We start from the raw sequence: 24,574 nt of genomic DNA on the forward strand, positions 1-24,574 counted from the left end.
GCGTCACGAGCAGTGAAATTACTTGTGATGCGGTATATATAGTGAGTTTTCCATAGTGCTCTTGACACTGTTAGTCGTCGTCTTCCAACTGGTTAGTTCGTTAACCAGTTGGTGCAAACGACAGTTAATATGTGGTTGGAAAATATTTTAGAGAGCAAGAATACTACGAATTGTCATAGAAATTTGGAAGTCCAGATATTCTTGAAAAATCTCTAATTGCAAACAAAATTTAATTTTGGGAAAGGCTTACAGAATTATTTATGTGATTGACTGGATTGGATTGGACTGTTTGGAAGAGGAGACCAAACAGCGAGGTCATGGGTCTCATCGGATTAGGGAAGGACGGGGAAGGAAGTCGGCCGTGCCCTTTCAATACCGGCAATTGCCTGGAGAGATTTAGGAAAATCATGGAAAACCTAAATCAGGATGGCCGGACGGGGGATGGCATTAGTTGCCTCAGATACCAATGCAAGTAGTAATATTTTAAAAGTGTCGCTAATTGTAATAAATTTGAGTTTCAGGCGTTAAGGGCTTTCCATCTCTAATAAGGTGGTTCCTAAACTTTCTAGTATCGCTCGAAAATAGAGTACGGAACTTGCAAGACAGCATCGTTATGTGGGTTGTGTAGAAATCGCGGGACTCAATTCGTGTCGTTCGGATACTTTTGAGGACGAAAATACGATTCACCCTACTCCTTGCAGTATACATTGGCTTAGGGAGTGTACATGTAGATGAAGAGATGCTCAACAAATTACAGTGGCAGACTCTGCAAGAAAGGCAGTGTACATCATGGGGCCGTTTACTGTCGACATTTTGAGAGCGTACATTCCAATAAGAGTCGGGCAACGTATTACGCCCTCCCACACATTGCGCCTCGAGAAATGACCACGACGAAAAAATTCTGAAAAATTTGAGTTCACACGGAGGTTTATCGGCAGTCGCTCTTCCCTCTTATAATTCCTGAAGAGACACAGAAAACAGGGTAGAAGGGTGGCAGCTGTAGCCTTCGCCAAACACCGTAAGGTGACTGGAGAAGTACAGGTACCGTTGTACCAATTTTTCCACTAGAGCGTTGGTTTATAGCAGCAGTGCTGGAAGTAAGCGGCAGCCCGCGTCCTTGGACAGGAGATATCCTCGTGGTTCCCTCGTTAAGCATGAAATGAAGCCGCAGCCACCCAGGGCGGTGGACGGCTTCAGACTTCCCAGAAGCGCACGTTTCTTTTTTGTGGCCACTGCCGCTGCACGCAGTCCATACGTTACCGCTCCTTCCCACAGCGCCTATTTACCCTTCAGATCAGATATCACGCCTTTCAGTAACGCTGTTCACACAGCCGATATTTATTTTCACTGGCGTCTGGCAATAACTCTACACGCAGTTACGCGTGCCTGCTTTTCGCTGTCCGAGAAATAACTTGACGCACCGGCTTCGAGAACTGTAACATTCAGAAAGGTGTGAGCTGTCCATCTGATGTAAGCAAGTGGCACATTTTGGGCTACTTATGACTTTTTGGAGATCTCTTAAAACATTTCTTGTAGGATCTATTGTTTTGTAGAAAAAAGTGATTCTCTACGAATCGTACAGATGGGTTCTAACGTACACTATAAATATGCATTACTTTTGTATTAATCAGTTCAATATAACTATTTATAGAGCTGCTACATGCTATGTGATTTGTTACAGTCTCGAGTCTATGAATTCCTTAGATAAAACACTTAGTATATACCATTTTATATTGTCTAGACGAACAGTTTAAGCAACATATATGGCAGCTGAGTGAAACAATATAATATGTTATTCAGTTACTATGTTTATGCACCGCACCAGTATGAAAACTGACTGATATCTTTGAAAAAACTGGCATCAGAGTGAGCAACTTAGGAATTATATCTCACAAACTTCTTCAGTGTGCAGGAGCGAGATTCTGTATCACTGACTAGTTTTTAGTTCGTCATGCAAGCTATGTGTCGTAATGACGACATGGGTCTAGGTAGAATAGTACCTAGGCCCACATTAATTGAGACCGAGGTCCAATATCGTTACAGCTCAGTACCTAAGAACAGCAAAGCCCGTCCTTCACAGAGCACTTGTTGATTATGTGTGCTAATAAGGCTTCAAGACAATGATCGATCTGGGTCTTTTACGGGATTTTAGTACAAGTAACGTGAAAAAACAGTACTTGTGCTTAATTATTGAAATAATAATTACGGAAGTAAATTTAGTTTTAATACAGACGTTACGCATATCATAACTCTGTCAGGAGTACTTATGATCATATATTAATTGATGCGGCACAAACAAAACAAAAACTTTTTTCTGCACTCAAGTGCCTAATAAGAGATATTACAACACATAGCAACGCCTGGAATAGAAATATTGCTCTAATATGCTATGATAAAAAAGTGATGAAATACGTGATATGCAATTTTCGGCGGTTCATATGGTTCAATAAAGCGATCACCAATAATGCCTCACTAGGAGCTTAAGGTGAGTACATAATCGAATAAAAGTTGGTGTAAATTTGAAATTTTTTATGCAGATACCTGAAATTGTAAAATGTATTTACATGTTGATATTCAAGGAAGTAAATGTGTCCTATTAGTTCGATATCAATTGTAACAGAAATTTACGAACAATATTACCCTGTTGTTAAAATGTATGTAATGTGCTTATGGATTCGGGAGAAGCGATGTTAAAATCTTCACCCACACGACCACATTATGATTTTCTGTGTTTTACCTAAATTGAATAAGGTGGATGGCGTGTTGCTTCCTCCAAAAGGTCATGACCAAAATCCTCCTTCAGTCAGCCTTTCCATTCCGAGCTGGTATATCTCAAATAATCCCGTCGTCAACAAGACGTCCGCAGCGGTCAGTGATCGACCAAGTACAAACGATCATTTAAGGGTAAAGGCGACCTATCCATGAAACTGTGTAACAAGCTCTAAAGATAAAAGTCATAAACTCGGTTGGAGATCCAAATAGGGATTCTTATGATTTCCGTGCTCAAAGAGAATGTAAATCCAGATTGAGAGTGTCAGAGAACTTAATTTCAGAATAAAATGGCGAAATAACATTCGTCATGTTCCAAACTACACTAGAAAAGATTTGAACAAACGAGAAAATTAACCAAGGAATGTAATTTCACATGTGAACTCCGTCCGTGAGGAATTCAGTCTGCTTAACTTGAAGCTCATGAAGGGTGCTCCTGCGACTAAATATGTCACTACTATCCATCAAGCACAATCGCTCCTACTCGTTTTATTATAAACTGCGGTAGCAGAGCGCCAATCGTCAAGAAATCCGAACTCTTGACTGAGGCATGTGGTTAGTGGTAATGATATTGTTTATGACGGTTTACATAATAGTTTTTACAAATGACAAGGCGTGTGTCACAATAAATTGTAGAGCCAGAAAAGAAGCAGCACCACATTGACCATTCAGCCGTTCGCATACAAGGAGAAGGCCTCAGACACGGACAACAGATTCGGTTCATACCTTGTTGTTATAATTAAAGTGCACTTACTCACGGAGGTCCAGTGGGGGGTTGTAATTATCGTACGGCAGCAAAAATTGGAAGATCGCTAATTAGTCCACTGTCTATATGACGGTATAACATCCATGCTGTCACCCGATAAACTGTAGCATGAGTGAAGGAGTATGAATGAAGAGGGAGAGCGCACTGATGCTGAACGGTAGCAATTACATTGCCCAGTGAGAGAGTATCGCCGCCTGAAAGGCCCGATGTCATTAAACAGTTTAAAGAAGATGATAATTAAATTTTAAAACACGGGTAAGCTTTGTATGCCACCTGGAAGAGGAAAGCGTCCAACCCCGCTGGAAGTCACTGACAAGATTGCTGCTGACGTAACGCCGTGCAGCAAGTGGCGGGCTTGAGCTAGTCTTCGTGCAGCGTCACGAGAATTGTCTATTGTCTAGTCAACAGTATGGAAAGTTATGTGGCCTGTATTACACTGCTACCCGTACAAGATCCAGACGGTGCAGCAAGTGAAACCTCACAATCTGCAGCTACGTTCTGAATTTGCCCTTCGGTTCGTTGCACGGATAGAAACTGATGACATGTGGCCGGCCAATGTTCTACAGAGTGACGAGAGATATTTTACAATACAGGGAGCAGTGAATACACAAAATAGCCAAATTAGGGTATTGTTAAGCCACGTGTTGTGCACGAGAGCCATTACACTCGCCGTATGTGACTGTGGTGTGCGGATTCACAATCACCTTTAATCTCGGTCCGCTCTTCTTCGAAGAGAATACTAGCAGGTGCCTGTCAGGTTACGTTGTTTTGTGGATGTAGCATCTCGTCGACGACTTCGGTGCTCCTATTGAACAAACTGTGTAAGCGGCGTTTAGTAATAAAATTAACGTTATACCTTTCCCACTTGTTTGACCTTTGATGCCCATGTCCCTTTCCTAATCCATTACATATGAAAACACTTCTATACTTCTTTCTTACATTCACTGGGCCAGATGTGCACTTGTTGGCCAAACCTGGAACTAATTTCTTTCCAGCGCAAACGCATTACTAAATCTACCAAGTTTCGCTGCCATACGGTAATTACAGCCCACACTGGAGCCCTGTGAGTAACTGGACCTTAATTATTACCATCCGGAATTTTGAAGGTCGTTTGTGTGCAATCTTAAATAATACTGCTCCTAATGCTCATCAAGTGAAATTGACTCAGAATTGACAGGATCGATAGATAATTGAAACTTCAGCATTTCTGATCAACATATATGGGGTCCGTAAACGCATATTTTCCTAGAAATCGAGAAAATAAACTCTTTCGACTGACGCCTATGTACCCATAAGATAAAAGCTTTTTAGCTAAGGCGCAGTTGGTACAGTGATCAAGGCAGCTGATTACGGATCAGAGAACACGTGCTCGATTCCCAGTTGCGCTCTGCAATTTTTTTTAATTTGTATTCCGAATTAGGATGCAATGTTCCTTTGGATGTGCATGCATAAAGCAATTTGGAACAACACAAGCACTGCAATATCGTATTTATCCGCCGACACTGGGCAAGCGACTTTCCAGTAAAATGTCTCCCCTGGACGGGAATATACATAATGGATATACGAGTATAAGTTGTGGACAAGCGGTTGACAACATCTGGAAACTAAGGTGTGGTCATCTGTCGTGCTCGGGCAGCCAAATGGTAAGGCGGGAGATCCGGGTTCGAGTCCCGGTCTACCACAACACTTTCATCCGTTATATAGCTAATGGTTGTCCATATTCGCAGCTGCGAATACAGTTCATATATTTCATGACGGCTGTAGTCGCCGCAATGCCTATTCCTTCGGACAGCATCCATGTCCGAAGGAACATTGCACCGTAATTCGGAGTAATACAGTCACTGCAATATGGAATTCCAGTTTTATTTACATGATGACCAGTTTCGGGTCGGAACCCATTTTCAGATCAAAAAATAGTCGAAATGGTATTTCCCAAAATATAAGAACCATGTCAAGATAGTAAACACTAACGTACACCGAAATAAAAGTGAGTATTTATGGAGCATATACATAACTCTATACGGATTTATCCGTATGTTCTATAACTGCTGGTTTGTGATTTGTTATACGTATATGTTTATTACCTTGACGTGGAGATAAATTCTTCTCGGGTTGACAGACGAGTCAATGCGTTGTTCTCCAGCAACGTTTCAACAAGTTTCTTACTTGCCATCTTACTTCGCCTGAAGATGGCAAGTAAGAAACTTGCTAAAACGTTTCTGGAGAACAACGCATTGACTCGGCTGTCAACCCGAGAAGAATTTGTCTTTAAGATTCGCCGAGAAAGCCTGCATTCTCATATACCTTGACGTGGTTTTTATATTTTAGGAAATACCGTTTTTAATATCCGGATGATTTTGAAATGGGTTTCGACTCGGCACTTGTCGCCAAATAAATAAAGGTGAAATTTGCAACTTTGGGTGTTTCTCCGTTGTGTTGATACATTACGGTGTTGGTTTCCCCACCCCAGAAATGCAGTATCAGACAAAACTTATTATCAGCAACATATAATCTTAAAATACTCTCAAGATATGATTAGTAAATAGAATTCTTATATTCCTCTGGTTTGAATCAACTGAAGTAAACATTGTTTGACGAATCGGTTAAACAATTGACCTCTTCTATACCCCAAGGACCAGCTTAATGATTAGTTTCTTATATACACAGGAAAACTGTAGGGAACAAATTTCCAGAGGCTGTTGGTTTTTCTCCCTTATGCGATATCTTGGGTCGAATACTCCTCGTCTTACCCGGAATTGTTTTCATACAACGAGGCTTAAAATTTTAATTCATTACTAATCCAAGTCGCTTTAGAAATTTATTTGCCTATTTGGCTATTATTCCTTGTCAATACACTTACCTTATTAACCCTTCTATTACAATCAGTTTAAATGAGGAAAAAAATACAAACGAAAAAAGATATAGTAGTTCTGATTCGATTGCGCGTCATGAACTTTAGGGGTAGTTTTCTCAAAAACAGAGAGGAGGGGACAGAGGATGGGGGTGATGGGGTAGTTGAGCGAGAATAACTGACGGACTTTTATTTCATCTTGAGCACAAGCGACCTGCCCGATATGAACTGAATCTGTTGGCCGTGTCTGAGGCCTTCCCCTTTTTAATATCCTGAGAGGCCACCAGGTTTGAGCCACAGTGGTAAACAATAATATTCGGCAGAAGCTAATTTGCTGTTTAAGCATAAAACGAAATTTATGCCAAGGGAGGAAAAACTAAGGGAGACTGACTGGTCATGAAACCAAACCTTCTGTTTGTATCTAGCCTTAAAAATAAATAATTCTGTGCTGTTTACAGGCCCATGTCCAAGACAGACTTTTAGTTTACGTTTCGTATAATATTTCACGCTTATCAGATTCGCCATGGTCCCACTACAATTTTAAGAATATAACCTCCATTCATAGGCCTAGGCAGGCACATCGCACTCGTTACCACTTCCATGACTACTCCGGACACAGACTGTACTCGACGCATTACAAATGCATCGGCCTCCCAATCCCATCGAACACAAGTTTCCACAGATTATATGGTGTCGTGTATGGAAAGCGGTGCATGCAGGCTTTCTCGACACCAGCCCCCAACCAGCCTGATATATCGTCAATGGCAAACAGGTCAATCAGTTTAGTTTGTCTCAGCATCCGTCTCACATACGCACCGCTGTGTGTTCACTGTGTTGTGGATTATCATGTGATCCTCGTCTGACGGCTGGAAGCTCGCGCAGCGTATCTCGGCCTTCCTTACTCGACAGACGCCTGCTCGGATCACATTCTAAACGCTTTTATTCTCAGACGTGATCATTACCCTGCAATGAAAACTAACGCTGTAAATTTGATACGTGGCCATACGGTCCGCTGCCTTTTTGGCCTCGACGAAAATCGTAACTAGGTTATTCGACGTACCTTAATGATCGAAACTGCGCACTTGTTCGCAACTCCAGATGCAAGCAGTATTTTTTTTTTTTTTTTTTTTTTTAGATTTTCAATAGAGCGCCGTTCTTGAACCGCCTTCCAGCTGGAACGTCCAGGCCATGAGATGCTGATGCTTATTTTGCCTACATGATGTTCTGAACGAATTAAAAACGGAATCTCCACTAAAATTTAGAGAGAACACGTTTGGATGTTCCACCACCCGAAGGCGCGAGCGGCTCCCGAAATTCCGGTACATAAAAAAAGATAAATTATTAAATTTAAAAAGAGCCCCTACACAGCTCCTTTCATTTTCATCACTCCCCTGTGTGTTCTCTCCACCTCCTTCCTTCCTTTTCTACCCCCCTTTTCGTAATAGGTTAATTGTTTTGGGATAAACATACGTGGACGCCAGTGACTGAAGAGGTTCAGTTCTTTTTTTCTAAACACACAAGTGGCGATGGCAAGTAGATCTTTTTTTAGAATAAGATTTTCACTGTGCAGCGGAGTGCGCGCTGATATGAAACTTCCTGGCAGATCAAAACTGTGTGCTGGACCGAGACTCGAACTCGGGACCTTTGCCTTTCGAGGGCAAGTGCTCTATCAACTGGGCTACCCAAGTACGACTCACGACCCGTCCTCACAGCTTGAATTCTGGCAGTACCTCGTCTCCTACCTTCCAGACTTCACAGAGCTCTCCTGCGAACATTGCAGAACTAGCACTCCTCGAAGAAAGGATATTGCGTGGAGACATGGCTTAGCCACAGCCTGGGGGATATTTCCAGAATGAGTTTTTCACTCTGCAGCGGGGTGTGCGCTGACATGAAACTTCGCAATATCCTCTCCTCCAAGAGAGCTATTTCTAAAAGATTCACAGGAGAGCTTCTGTGAAATTTGGAAGGTAGGAGACAAGGTACTGGCAGAATTGAAGCTGTGAGGGCAGGTTCGTGAGTCGAGCTTGGGTAACTCAGTTTGTAGAGCACTTCCCCGCGAAAGGCAAATGTCCCGAGTTCGAGTCTCGGTCCGGCACACAGTTTCAATCTGCCAGGAAGTGTTAGATCTTTTTTGTAGTTCCCTTTCCTGTCTATGCGCGGGAGAAAAGAAAAAATGTTCTCTGGTTGATTGGAAAAAAAACACGCAAGAGGGCTCAACATTCCATCTGTTTGTTACGTCATTTCTTACCGAGATACAAGCTTAAAAAAATGAAATATCAGTACCGGCCGACCGCCGTGATATCCTCTGCCAACGGCGGATTGGATGATATATGGAGCGGGGTGGGACTAGCTCACTTCCCTCCCGGCGTTTGTCAGATTACGTGACATGGAACCGCTGTTACTGGGTCATGTAGCTCCTCAGATGTCATCATGAGGTAGATTGCAACCAGTAACTGTCCTCCTATCGTGGAAAAATCCCTAGCAGTAAATCGAATCGAACTCGGGTCCTTCACACGGCAGGCAGCAGCGCTGATCACGTAGTTTTGGAGGCGAACTTTTTAAAGAATATGCCGACAACATAGACAACGACTTTCTCTCAGGATGATAATCTGACATTGCTTACTGTACTTTGGAAAACCAGAACTTCACCTACCTTGTGAGTTTTTTGGCATAAGGGGCCACGGTTTCTGGCGGCTCGTCACAGAGTTAATGCATCAGCCCCAATTAACTTTGTGTGTGCGATTCACTGAAAACAGCGCACAACAGTGAATGTCTTGCTTCCATTCGATTGTACCTACTGTTGACAAAAATAATACTACCTTTAAGACGTTGCCCTCTAGTTTGCATTCAGTACTGCTTGGTTCGTCTAGGGGTTTTGTCTTCCGGCAGTGTGGTGCAACAACTCATACACAGAGCTACTATAGATAGGTTTACTGATAAAACAATTGGCCGATATGTACCTCGCGCATTGGCTCACTGAATGCAACGCTACGGTGCGGTGCTCCCGCACAGGCAGCAACCGCATCACAGTGCTTCGCATTTTTAAAGAACTGTTCCATTCCTCTGTGTTGCACGTTTTGGTGTTTGCATATTATAGGCTTCTTCGCTGTTGTGGAAGGGAAACAAACTGAATAAATTATTAGCCTGTAATGAGATGCAGGAGACTGATGCACCCTAAAAATAAAATACTCAGAAGATATTTCCGGAAAAACTCAGAAATTTTGTCGATGGAGTTCTGATTCAGCCTGTATAATAGATAATACAGCCTTTTTTCTTTGCCCCATACTTCCAATCTCGGAATGAAATACGTTCGCATTTGCATTTTTCTATTTGAATCCCATTCTTTTATTATTGCAATCAAATTTCACGGCATATGGTTTTCAGCTTCCTGCGAATGGATTTTTTTTCCGCAAAAACTAATTTTCTCTCTGTTAAAAGTCGGTATTCTGTCACTAACCACTGCGTGTACAGTATGTGTTCAATATTCCTTTGGATCGACAATTTATGTGATAAAAAGGATTGGCCTAAAACTAACAGACTGATTCAAAAATGGTTCAAATGGCTCTGAGCACTATGGGACTTAACATTTGAGGTCATCAGTCCCCTAGAACGTAGAACTACTTAAACCTAACTAACCTAAGGACAACACATACATCCATGCCCGAGGCAGGATTCGAACCTGCGACCGTAGCGGTCGCGCGGATCCAGGTTGGAGCGCCTAGAACCGCTCGGCCATAATGGCCGGCAGACTGATTCACTGACAGTCATTAAAATGACATGTGCATTCAGGTACGCTATAATGTAATCAGCGTATATAACAAATCTAGTTGAGAACGCCGGCATTAGCAGAGCATTTATTTATTCCAGTCTTCTCTTCCTTCCCCCTTTCTCCTCCCATCTGCTTCCCCCTCTCTTTGTCCATCTCGTTCGTGTTCCCCCCTCCCTCCGTCCACCTACTCATTCCCTCTTCTTTGTCCGTTACCCCTTTATCACACCCGCCCATACACCAAACGGAGGTTGGTGGTTTTTACCCCCCCCCCCCCCAGTATTTCTTTACATATAATAACTAATATATGTATCAAGTTTGGTTTAAATCTATCCAGGGCCTTAGAAGAAAATTTTGAACTTATGCGTAATGGGACTCGTACCAGGTCGTATTAAAGGAAGACGTCGAAGCAATTCAGAGGTGAGCTTGTTCAAATGGTTCAAATGGCTTTGAGCACTATGGGACTTAACATCTATGGTCATCAGTCCTCTAGAACTTAGAACCTAAGGAAACAAAAGAAAAATTTGGAGTAGGTATTAAAATTCATGGAGACGAAGTAAAAACTTTGAGGTTCGCCGATGACATTGTAATTCTGTCAGAGACGGCAAAGGACTTGGAAGAGCAGTTGAACGGAATGGACAGTGTCTTGAAAGGAGGATATAAGATGAACATTAACAAAAGCAAAACGAGGATAATGGAATGTAGTCAAATTAAATCGGGTGATGCAGAGGGAATTAGATTAGGAAATGAGACACTTAAAGTAGTAAAGGAGTTTTGCTATTTAGGAAGTAAAATAACTGATGATGGTCGAAGTAGAGAGGATATAAAATGTAGACTGGCAATGGCAAGGAAAGCGTTTCTGAAGAAGAGAAATTTGTTAACATCGAATATAGATTTATGTATCAGGAAGTCGTTTCTGAAAGTATTTGTTTGGAGTGTAGCCATGTATGGAAGTGAAACATGGACAATAACTAGTTTGGACAAGAAGAGAATAGAAGCTTTCGAAATGTGGTGCTACAGAAGAATACTGAAGATAAGGTGGATAGAGCACGTAACTAATGAGGAGGTATTGAATAGGATTGGGGAGAAGAGAAGTTTGTGGCACAACTTGACTAGAAGAAGGGATCGGTTGGTAGGACATGTTTTGAGGCATCAAGGGATCACAAATTTAGCATTGGAGGGCAGCGTGGAGGGTAAAAATCGTAGAGGGAGACCGAGAGATGAGTACACTAAGCAGATTCAGAAGGATGTAGGTTGCAGTAGGTACTGGGAGATGAAGCAGCTTGCACAGGATAGAGTAGCATGGAGAGCTGCATCAAACCAGTCTCAGGACTGAAGACAACAACAACAACAACAACAACAGGTTCGAACAACATATAAGGGTTACGGAAATGCTTCGGGCACTGAAATGAGAATCACTGGAGGCAATGTTAAATAATTTGTGAGAAACGCTATTAATGTATGTTTTTCAAGGGAATCTTACACCATTCTACCTTAAGAATAGCGACAAGTTAACGTAACGATGGTGGAGTGGACAGCGATCACGCACTCCCCTCTCCTAAGTAGATCACAAAGGCCCAATGATATTGAGATCTGGTGACGGTCTTGGCCAGGGAGGTGTGGCAGTTCTTCCTCGTGCTCGTAAAACCAGTCGTGGTAATGCGAGCTGCTGTGTGAACAGGGGCCCCTGTCACCTTAAAACACAGCATCAATATTAGGGAACAAATACTGCAGCATGGGATGGGTCTGATCACCAGAAATGGTCATATAATACTCAGCAGTAATGCGATCTTTAGAATAACCATGATATGGCTGCCCAAATCATCATAGAACTGTCTCCATGTTTGGAACGTAAACTCGGCCAGAAGTTGTAAAAAAAAAAAAAAAAAAAAAAAAAAAAAAAAAAAAAAAAAAAAAGAAACTGCGTGAAACTCATACGGCAGAATGACTTCCTTCCATTGGACATAGTCCAGGTTTTAAAGTTTGTCACTACGTTTTCTTGTTACGGGCATTTTCATAGCGATGAGTGGTTTTGGAATTCCCGCAGGTTCTGTAATTCTTTACTAGGGAGCTCCCTTCGTGTTGCTCTGATGCTAACAGGATTCGTGAGTGTGACACTCAGTTCTGCAGTAACTTTTGCGGATGTCATACCCTTACTTTTCGTCACAATGCTCTTCAATAATCGCCTTTTATTATCACTCAACACACACTTTGGTCACCGTTGCGATTTAACAGTTGACGTTCTTTGTCCAATATCTTTATTCCTGATGCTCTTCTGTTTTACACTATACGACTCTGGAAGGTTGTTAAGTTTATCTGTGGTATTCAGCCGTATAGATTGATCGTAGGCCCAGAAATACATTGACAAAATTATTGGCTCGCTACAGTGATCTTTCTCGCGATCTGGTTGATGCACTGAGCTGGACAAATAGGAGACACATTGCACTTCATACTTTTCATATTATCCCAAGTCAACTAAATACAGGAAAGAGAGACCAACAGGTAGATTTATGAAATTTTTACGGCACTTCTTGTCATCCAGTCATCCACACCCCCACCGTAAGTGGCAGTGGGAATCTAATTCCAACAGAATTTTGTACAAATAATTAGTCATGTACGTAACAGATCTGATTTAAATTGAGCCATATGATCCTGAGTCACACTTTAGTGTCACCCCCACTCCTGTGGCACATAGGTGGTTCTTAACCACACAGTGTTTTCCAGATAGTAAGTAACCAGTAAAGCCCAGATTATGTCAAGCTCGAAGTCCCCTACATAAGCCTTATGATTACTGCAAAAATGAGTTAGTGTGTTAAATACTTCATGGTAATCACGTAAGCGAGAGAAAGTATAGAAAAGCTTTCTATAGCCAAAATCCCATAAATACGTCTTTATTTTCGACAACCGGTTTCACAGGCTTTGCTGACATCTTCTAGCCTTCAATAATTTTTGTTACAAAACGTGTTCATTGTGAGCTGGAACCTCATGCCAAGTTGTCATATTAGTAGACAAAATGTAGCACATTATGCAAAGGTTTGTCAAAAATAGAACGTTTACATTAAAAAAGCATCTTGCGTACATGCACATGTCCGTATATGCAACGCTCAGAGATGACATTTTACTCTTGAAAAACACAGAATGCAGAAACAACGTACGATAGCACATCTGTTTACTTTAGCTTGACATGTTCCATTCACTAATGAACCACCTTAGACCGTGAATATGGCACCATATACGCCTTGTTAGGTCGTTCATCAGTGAATGGAATATGTCAAGCTAACGTAAGGACATGTCCTATTGTAAAGCAAACCTCCTACTATTTACGTTTGAAACACTGTGTTTACGCTCTCTTGGTTACATCGGGGTACTCCCCAACTCTATATTTCCAAAGTATTTCATCATGAATACGCTAAAACGTATGTCATTTGATTTGTGAGTTTTAGCTCTTTTAGTTTTATTTTACAATAATTTTAGTCTTTTAAATTTAGACTAAAGCTGAGAGGGAAGAATAGAGTAAGTATTATGTAAATTGCATAGAAATAAGGTGGAGTATTAACACTCATCTAACACCATGTAAAGCAGTAAGAGAGGGCTTGCTTTCCCACGATTCTAAGCACTAATTGGGCTCCAGCTTTGAAAGAGTAACAATTTCAACGTTTATGACTATCACGCCTGCACACTGGCTCTCTGAAAGCAAAGTGAAGCACCCTGAAGCGGAGATGGAAACGAAACGAAACGAAACGTGATGTATTGAGGGGGTATGTGATGTTATTTTAATGATTACAAAATCTAAAAATAAGTTGGCACTATGAGACCACTCATCAGTATGACGTTTCATCCCCTCTGGGTTGGATATATGCTTGCTCTAGAGCGGTTGCATTGTCTCCTGAGGCAGTCTGGCCACAAATGTTGCAAATGGTCCTTAAATCCGGCAAACTGGCACTGGGACAGAGGTGGCTCCTGAGACGTTCTACTGGGGACAAATCTGGGGATCTTGCTGTCCACAGGAGTACCACATCATATGCAGGCAGTTCGTACTTAAAAGAGCCATGTGCGGACGAACATTGTTCTGTTGAAAAATGGCAGCACGATACTTTCGCCTGAGGGGTAACACATGAGGGTGCATGATGACTGATGCACGGTTTTGCCGTCAAAGTTCCCTCAGTCACTATCAGTTCTTGACCTGAAGTCATTCCGAATCGTTCCTACCTTATGACGCCAGGAGGGATTCCGCTGGATCTCTGCAACACATTTGGTGATTGGTTCCTCTCCCCAGGTCGCCGACACACAGTCTTTGGTAGTCTCGTGTAGTGCGGAACCATGCTTCATCGCCTAACACGGAGCGACGCCTTCATCACCAGTCCATTCTTCCCTGCTCTGAAGACAGATACACTGAAGAGCCAAAGAAACTGGAATATCTGCCTAATATCGTGTAGGGACCCCGCCAGCACGCAGACGTACTACAACAAATGGCTCTGAGCACTATGGGACTTAACATCTGTGGTCATCAGTCCCCTCGAACTTAGAACTACTTAAACCTAACTAACCTAAGGACATCACACACAGCCATCCCCGAGGCAAGAGTACTACAACACGACATGGCATGGACTTGACTAATGTCTAAAGTAGAGCTGGAGGGAATTGACACCATGAAGTCTGTCAATTCAGAGCTGTCCAAAAATCAGTAAGAGGACGAGGGGGTGCAGATTTCCTCTGAACAGCACGTTGCAAGACATCCCAGATATGCTCAGTAATGTTCATGTCTCGGGAGTCTGGTGGCCAGTGGAAGCGTTTAAACTCATAAGAGTGTTCCTGGAGTCACTTTGTAGCAATTATGGACATGTGTGGTGTCGCATAATCCAGCTGGAATTGCCCAAGCCCGTCAGAATGCAGAATGGACATGAACGGATGCAGGTGATAGATCATTCAAGGCCCGCATCTCGTGGTCGTGCGGTAGCGTTCTCGCTTCCCACGCCCGGGTTCACGGGTTCGATTCCCGGCGGGGCCAGGGATTTTCTCTGCCTCATGATGGCTGTGTGTTGTGTGCTGTCCTTAAGTTAGTTAGGTTTAAGTAGTTCTAAGTTATAGGGGACTGATGACCATGGATGTTAAGTCCCATAGTGCTCAGAGCCATTTTTGATCATTCAGGATGCTTACGTACTTGAAACCTGTCAGAGTCGTATCTAGACGTATCAAGGGTCCCGTATGACTCCAGCTGCACACGCCCCACACCATTACAGAGCCCCCACCAGCCTGAACAGTCCCCTGCTAATATGCAGGCTCCAGGGATGCATGAGGTTGTCTCCATGCCCATACACGTCCTTTCGCTCTATACAATTTGAAATCCTTGTGTCGTTCTGTCATCAACATTTCGCGGAAGTGTTGCATTTCTGTCATGTTGAACGATCCTCTTCAGTCGCCGTGGATCCCGCTCTTGCAGCATCTTTTTGGGGCTGTAGCCATCTCGGAGATATGATGTTTTACCGGATACCTGATATTCACAGAACACTCGCGAAATGATCGTACGGGAAAGTCCCCACTTCGTCGCTACCTCGGAGATGCTGTGTCCCAGCGCTCGGGCGACGTCTATAACGCCACATTCAAACTCACTTTAATCTCGATAACCTGCCATTTTAGCAGCAGTAACCGATCTAACACCTGCGCCAGACACTTCTTCTACACTCCTGGAAATGGAAAAAAGAACACATTGACACCGGTGTGTCAGACCCACCATACTTGCTCCGGACACTGCGAGAGGGCTGTACAAGCAATGATCACACGCACGGCACAGCGGACACACCAGGAACCGCGGTGTTGGCCGTCAAATGGCGCTAGCTGTGCAGCATTTGTGCACCGCCGCCGTCAGTGTCAGCCAGTTTGCCGTGGCATACGGAGCTCCATCGCAGTCTTTAACACTGGTAGCGTGCTGCGACAGCGTGGACGTGAACCGTATGTGCAGTTGACGGACTTTGAGCGAGGGCGTATAGTGGGCATGCGGGAGGCCGGGTGGAAGTACCGCCGAATTGCTCAACACGTGGGGCGTGAGGTCTCCACAGTACATCGATGCTGTCGCCAGTGGTCGGCGGAAGGTGCACGTGCCCGTCGACCTGGGATCTGACCGCAGCGACGCACGGATGCACGCCAAGACCGTAGGATCCTACGCAGTGCCGTAGGGGACCGCACCGCCACTTCCCAGCAAATTAGGGACACTGTTGCTCCTGGGGTATCGGCGAGGACCATTCGCAACCGTCTCCATGAAGCTGGGCTACGGTCCCGCACACCGTTAGGCCGTCTTCCGCTCACGCCCCAACATCGTGCAGCCCGCCTCCAGTGGTGTCACGACAGGCGTGAATGGAGGGACGAATGGAGACGTGTCGTTTTCAGCGATGAGAGTCGCTTCTGCCTTGGTGCCAATGATGGTCGTATGCGTGTTTGGCGCCGTGCAGGTGAGCGCCACAATCAGGACTGCATACGACTGAGGCACACAGGGCCAACACCCAGCATCATGGTGTGGGGAGCGATCTCCTACACTGGCCGTACACCTCTGGTGATCGTCGAGGGGACACTGAATTGTGCACGGTACATCCTAACCGTCATCGAACCCATCGTTCTACCATTCCTAGACCGGCAAGGGAACTTGCTGTTCCAACAGGACAATGCACGTCCGCATGTATCCCGTGCCACCCAACGTGCTCTAGAAGGTGTAAGTCAACTACCCTGGCCAGCAAGATCTCCGGATCTGTCCCCCATTGAGCATGTTTGGGACTGGATAAAGTGTCGTCTCACGCGGTCTGCACGTCCAGCACGAACGCTGGTCCAACTGAGGCGCCAGGTGGAAATGGTATGGCAAGCCGTTCCACAGGACTACATCCAGCATCTCTACGATCGTCTCCATGGGAGAATAGCAGCCTGCATTGCTGCGAAAGGTGGATATACACTGTACTAGTGCCGACATTGTGCATGCTCTGTTGCCTGTGTCTATGTGCCTGTGGTTCTGTCAGTGTGATCATGTGATGTATCTGACCCCAGGAATGTGTCAATAAAGTTTCCCCTTCCTGGGACAATGAATTCACGGTGTTCTTATTTCAATTTCCAGGAGTGTATATAGGCGTTGCCGATCGCAGCTGCTTGTTTACAAATCGGTATTTGAATACACTTGACGGTATCAGTTTCTTTGTCGCTTCAGTGTATAAAGTTGAGGAAACAGTAAGCCAGTGATACGTACCACTGACATTATTGTATAAGGATTCGACATAGCATTCATCCAACGAACAAGTGACTCTGCCCTTTTGGCGCTCGAAATGACAAAGTGCGGGGTTTGCACGCAGGTCTTGCTGAAAGCCTCACTGATTGGCTTTATGCACAACCTTTTAGGGGATAAGAAGAAGCTTCTTCTTCAGGTTAGCTAAGAATTGCTCTACAGTACTACCTGGTAATGACATCTCCGCTACAGATTTACTTGAGGTATACTTCGTAATTTTACAACTTCCTTTTCCGTATAATTTCCTGCATCTATTTAACCAGGTCGAAGAAGCCTGGAAATCATTAATGGTTGTGTCACCTGAAATTCAGAGCGCCAAGCCTGTTAGATCTCCCTAGATAACAGCGCATTGATTCTCACGAGCAGTTCTAAATTTTTCAAATACTTTTCACCCAAAATTTTTGCCAGTTTCATTTTGGCGCATATTTCGTACTTCGTGTAAATATTTCCACCATTTGTACAATTCATGTTCAGATTTTACGAAATGAAACCTGCTTTGCATACTGCTTAACCTTGCGTCGTTGATGGGGTACGTATGTGCCACTGAAGTAATATGCAGTTCTAAACGTTTGTACGTCTATATCTTACATCTGTTTGTTGCTAGCATGTAGCGAGGTGTATTCGCAACTTGGAGAAAATACTACAGACAATGGGCTGAATATATAGAAGGTTGTGAGCAATCAAATGGGGTGGCGTAATGTTATAGGTTGCACAGTGCTTTTATTTCACGAAAATCCGATCGAATCACCATCTTCTCCAATACAAAAATGTCTGAAGTAACTAACTGTGTGTTCTTTCGCATCATATACATTGTGTTGCAATATGGCCACGAACCTCAATAATACTATTGGCTAATTTGTATGTATTGGGCGTATATCCACCTGAAAACTTCAGCGCGGAATTAGCAGAGCGGCCTAGAGCACTGCAGTCATGGACTGTGCGGCTAGTCCCGGCGGAGGTTCGAGTCCTCCCTCGGGCATGGGTGTGTGTGTTTGACCTTAGGACTCTTTCGGTTAAGTAGTGTGTATTCTTATGGACTGATGGCCTTAGCAGTTAAGTCCCATAAGATTTCACACACATATTTTTCAAAACTTCATACAATGTAGAAATCGTTTGTGTGTGTTGCGTCAAAGCCATCTTCAAATGTTATGTTGAAAACTTGTGTGCAGTATTTCACGTTTCTCATTATCAGGAAAATAAATGTGGTTTGGTACCATTAGAAATTTTACTCTGAAAATCCTATTTTCACATGAAAACATGGATCTAGTTAGATTCGTGGGACATATATATCAAACTTCACCTGCTTTGACAATCGGTCAGTCCAAAATTTTTTGGTAGTTAAATGTATTTTTATCACAAAACAAGACCTTTTATTTTTCAAATATGTGAAAATAAATTTTAACCATGAAAGTGTTAGGTTGAAGCGTTTTCTCCCTCCAATATTTAACCAAAAAATTTACATCCTTTTCTTGGTCACTAAAACCATCACTGTACACGTTTTCTTTGGGTTTGGAAGGAATTCCATTTTTATTCTGGACTTTAATTACAAAATCATTGTTTGAACCACAGTTCATGGAATGGTCATAATTATTTCCTAATACTTCTAATGCCTCCACAAATCCTAACGAGATGTCTACATCATTCGTATGAGTGTCCAAGAAATTAACCAATAAATAACAGACATGTAGATCTTCAGAAGTAAACGATGTCGACTGAACACAACGTTCTTCATTTTTATCTTTCGAAGGTTCAAATTACTTTTAGGGCCTCTGTTAACATAGAGATACCGCAAAGGCAAACACTATTTATTAGGGATATTAAATAAGTAGCAAACTCGAGTAAATAGTAACTGTGAGCAAATGATTGTGTCAGAGAAAGTGTCAGTGGAAACTGAAATTCGCTTTCCAAATTACAATCGTGTTGTGCTACGTTACCTGTTTACAAAATGGTTCAAATGGCTCTGAGGACTATGGGACTTAACTTCTGAGGTCATCAGTCCCCTAGAACTTAGAACTACTTAAACCTAACTAACCTAAGGACATCACACACATTCATGCCCGAGGCAGGATTCGAACCTGCGACTGCAGGGGTCGCGCGGACCTGTTTACCGATGTGCCACCAACCAATCATATGTGCCTGACATGTCGCACATGCTCTGACTGCTACAGATACAACAAGAGTGTAAACTTCTTTAATCGTCTGGAGAGCTACAAATTTGACAGTTTTCAACATTTTTTAACACTTCTTGTGTTTCTTTCGGTGTATTCCTCATGTATAAAAAATTTCACGGCAGGTTTCAACATATCGAACTGAACCACTCTTGTAAGTTTTTTCCGATGTTCTGAGTCATATCCACATATTTATTATGGTACCGACAATAACCAAATAGAGTTTCGTATTCTTAATAGTTGTAGTCTTTGTTCACAATTAACAGTAAGTATTGACGGTTTACTGTTTATATCTGTTACGGCGTAAAGTTTAGCGCCGGCATGCCAGTCGGGAACGATACAGCGGAGAAGGCTATGACAAGACGTCATTTAATTGCACGCTAACCGACCGCTCTCCAGGACGACAATGTGACAGCAACGGCCACGATGCGAAGAGGACATAAGCGCCGCTCTCGACTGGTCGCAGCCTAGTTATACAGCAGCTTCAAGACCAACAACTAGGACAGAAGCGTCAATACTCGTTACTTCGCTTGTACATTCTTTGTAGCTCGAACTTGGAATTGTTATACTGAAGAGGTTTCTTATTTTGGCTGTCGCCCTTTGCTTGCGACACATCTACTTAACACAATGTGAAGTATTGTCATTTACTTTTCGTAATAAAACTCATTAAAACGATTTGTTTGAATTGTTGTCTAGCGTTCCGAGGAAGCAGGTTCCTAGACACCCCACATTTCATGACTAGGCAGGATTCAGCAATATCGTTGGATCTTTCCCACCGTTAGCCACTCGTCTGTCTTCCCGACGTCTTCAGTTACGCCGCGCACCCACCTATCGCTGCAGTGAGCTATATGCGCTTATCTTGCGTGTGAACGAATAGAGTCAGGCGGCGAATAAGTGTTCTTACTGTATCTACCGCGGATAAGTTTCCTCCTTACGATTAATGATAAAATGAACCAAACTGAATTAAGTAAAGAAAAATGGCTCTGAGCACTAGGGGACTTAACATCGGAGGTCATCAGTCCCCTAGAACTTGGAACTACTTAAACCTAACTAACCTAAGGAATTCACACACATCCATGCCCGAGGCAGGATTCGAACCTGCGACTGCAGCGGTAGCGCGGTTCCAGACTGAAGCGCCTAGAATCGCTCGGCCACTCCAGTCGGCTAAGTAAAGAAAAATTTGCCATAATGCCACACGTGACGTGTATCAGCTGTAACATAAGAGTGTCTGCGAATCCAGTGAATCCAGTAGAACCCGACGCGCCGGACACAGCATGCTGATGAAGTTGGTCCTGAGCCTCACCGAGACTGGACAAACACATCACTGTACGACGGCACGACGCACGCGAGATATGACTATACGGCCGATTGTGAGTACCGCTCGCGCGGCGCGGAATGTGCTTTCGTGTCATTCTAGCGCACGTAGAATCACAAAGGGAGCAAAGTGAAACTCCGCTAAACGAGTGACAAAGGGCGAGAAGCGGAACCCGCCGGATTGAGGTCAGTAAATGCACGTCCCGTAATTGATGTCCACGACTTCTTTGCAGGCGGCTCGGCGGGGCAGGGACCGCGGCGCGCTCGCTACCTTTTGGCATTGCTGCTTGAAAACGTCTACATTTCTTCAGCATGAATCACTCGCTCGAAGGGCGTGAAAATTACTGAAGCATTGAGAGCGCGGTAGAGGGGGGCGGGGGGCGGGGGAGGGGGCGAGAAGAAACGCGGGCCGGGCGGCAGTGGCGTGTAACGGGCCGCACTGCTCCCTTTTGTAATTAGCTTGCTGGTTGGCTGGTCGGCCGCCCGGCCGTGCTGGCCTGCCGCGGCGCCCACGCTGCGTGCTGCATCCCCGTCCCTCTCATCTCCGCCAGCCGAAAGGCACCACCTCTCTGTTTTCGTTGTCACGCTACTGCCCAAAAGCGATGGTATGCACGTCATCGCCTACACTGGCACAAACGCCGTCGCCATTATTTTGGAAGCGTAACAAAGTTTTTGGAGTAATGGATTACGTGGCACAATATTGCTCTCTAGGCCTGCGTGCAAGTTGCAATATATCGACCTATCTGACTGCGCTGTGACGACGTCCGCCCCTGGAGCTTGGTGGTAAGCGTAACTCACTGCTTCCTGTACTCGCTTCGGTGACACATATACTAAAATTGGTACGATACAGAAAATATTAGCAAGGCCCCAGCCCAGGAATGACACTCAAAATGCACTGAAGCGCCAAAGAATCTGGTACAGGCACGCGTATTCAAATACAGAGATATGCAAACAGCAGAACACACCGCTGCAGTCGGTAACGCCTATAAGACAACAGGTTTTTAGATCGGTTATTACTCCTACAAAGGCAGGTTATCAAGATATAAGTGAGTTTGAACAAGATGTTACAGTCGACTTACGAGCGATGGGCACAGAATCTCCTAGGTAACGATGAAGCGGGGATTTTCCTGTACGACCATTTGACGAGTGTACCTTGAATATTAGGAATCCGGTAAACCATAAAATCTTCGGCATAGTTGCGGCAGGTAGAAGGTCCTGCAAGTGATGGACCGTTTACGACTGAAGAGAATCGTTCAACGTGACAGAGATGCTACCGTTCCGCAAATTACTGTAGATTTCAATGCTGGGCCATCAACAAGTTTCAGCGTGCGAAACATTCAACAAAACATCATCGATATGGGCTTTCGGAGCCGAAGCCCCACTCGTCTACCGTTGATGACGGCACGGCAAAAAGCTTTACGCCTCACCGGAGCCCGTCAACACCGACATTGGACTGTTGATTGTTGGAAACATGTCGTCTAGTCGGACGAGTCTCGTTTGAAATTGTATCGGGCGCATGGACGTGTACGGGTATGGAGACAACCTCATGAATCGATGGGGCCTGGATGCCAGTAATGGACTGTTCAAGCTGGAGATTCGTGCGGCTCTAGGCGTTGCAGTCTGGAACCGGGCGACCGCTACGGTCGTAGGTTCGAATCCTGCCTCGGGCATGGATGTGTGTGATGTCCTTAGGTCAGTTAGGTTTAATTACTTCTAAGTTCTAGGCTACTGCTGACCTTAGAAGTTGAGTTGCATAGTGCTCAGAACCATTTGAGCCACTCAAGCTGGAGATTCTTTAACGGTGTGGGGCGTGTGCAGTTGGAGTGATATGGGAACCCTGATACGTCTAGATACGACTCTGACAGGTGACCAGTACGTAAGCATCCTGTCTGATCACCTGCACCCATTCATGTCCGCCCGCATCTCGTGGTCGTGGGGTAGCGTTCTCGTTTCATTTCATGATAATGTTCTCATTGTGTTATCTCCGGAAGATCGATTATTTTCGTTCTTGGCTTGTCGTTGTTTCTCTTCCCGAAAATTTTTAAACCAAACATGTTCGTTAAAAACTTAATGTGTCTCGATAAATGTACCTCAAGCTTCGTTTTCCTTTTTTTTAGGTACTGAAAGGTTTCTTTATTCAGAGTTCTGTTTTAAAACATTTTCTTTCGATTTTCTTTCCGTCCAGAACACGGGACGCGGGAGCGATTTGATAATCGTAGTGTATTCTCTGACAAAGATTTTGTCGTGTTACAGGAACGAGACTACTGTGGCTCACACAGGAGACATTATAGGTGCCCAGAAACAACGGTAACAACCCAGTTACAGGCTTCCATTGCACTCATGCTGGCAGCATTTCAAAGTGTCACAGAAGCTCTTTTCATTGGTGTGTCATTTTTTCCCCTCTGGACTGAACTGGAAATTCAAAAGCTTTCTGTCTACTGTTTGCTAGAAGAGACCATATTAAGTAGTATATTGTAAATCCTGGATAGTAAGTAATCCTTTCGTAGAGGTAACAATAGAACTTAGCAGACACGTCCTATACACCAAGGGATGCAGTTAATGAAATTGACAGGTCCGAGAAGTTTATTTGTTACTGGGACAGTGAAATGTCTTTAAATTCAACCTAATGTGCCTGCAGATTAATAGTGTGGGAAATGCATCATGAACCTAGCTGACCTGAAACACAATGCACAGCCCTACTAGTTCACAGATTTTGTGCTGCACAGGAAAACTGTCCGATGAGCATCAAATGGCTCTGAGCACTATGGGACTTAACATCTATGGTTATCAGTCCCCTAGAACTTAGAACTACTTAAACCTAACTAACCTAAGGACATCACACAACACCCAGCCATCACGAGGCAGAGAAAATCCCTGACCCCGCCGGGAATCGAACCCGGGAACCCGGGCGTGTGAAGCGCACGACCACGAGATGCGGGCCGGAAGGGCATCAGGAAGATGTTTAGCAAACAGGTTCGTCCAAATTCCGGACGTAGCGTGCAACTCCAACAGCCCCAGATCTACGATATTTCCGAACAGGGGCAAGAACTAGATAGTGGCGCCCCCCCCCTTTCCCCCAAGCATTTTAGATAGGACGTCAAAAATATAAAAATATCGATTTTTCAAAAATATGCTCATTTTGTAGCGCACATCTTTCGGAGAGTTTGATACATAAAACATATGTTTTAGAGGAAATGTAAGACATGTTATGCGGTCCTAAGTGTGCTAAAGTGCACTGCCATGCCTCTTCACTGAGCATTCTTCTAACGAACGTCACTGTATTTCGCTCTGTGGAATTCAAACGTGGATATTTTATAATGGAAGCCATCAAACGTATATTCAGAACAGTGGAAATTAAATTGTGTCATGGTGCCTATCCCGCTTCCAGGCGGCCGGTTTGACATCCTACCCCCCTTAAAAATTATTCACAATTAATGCTGGATGGGATTATTTGTGACCGAGAGAACAGAAACTCTTCAGAAAATTTGCGCTCATTATTGCCTATTAGCTAATAGCTTTCTCTTATCTGTGAAATAAAATTATGTATAGGAAACATAAAACCAGTAAAGACAAGAAATAAGCAAGACAGTAGACATTTCTTCAATCCTTAGGTCCCAGCATTCTTTGTTTTCTAATCCTGTTATAGTTTTACATAGTACGCTTTCATTTCTGCGAAAGA

General features: G+C 43.8%; 1 non-coding gene across 1 annotated transcript; it reads left to right on the forward strand.

The window, feature by feature from the left end:
- Positions 1-21,701: 21,701 nt before the first annotated feature.
- On the forward strand, positions 21,702-21,810 carry LOC126300062 (U6 spliceosomal RNA). The gene has a single exon (XR_007552875.1). It is a non-coding gene; the product is annotated as a U6 spliceosomal RNA (small nuclear RNA).
- Positions 21,811-24,574: the final 2,764 nt, after the last annotated feature.

Source organism: Schistocerca gregaria, chromosome X (genome assembly GCF_023897955.1).
Source record: "Schistocerca gregaria isolate iqSchGreg1 chromosome X, iqSchGreg1.2, whole genome shotgun sequence".
Taxonomy (NCBI): Eukaryota; Metazoa; Arthropoda; class Insecta; order Orthoptera; family Acrididae; genus Schistocerca; species Schistocerca gregaria.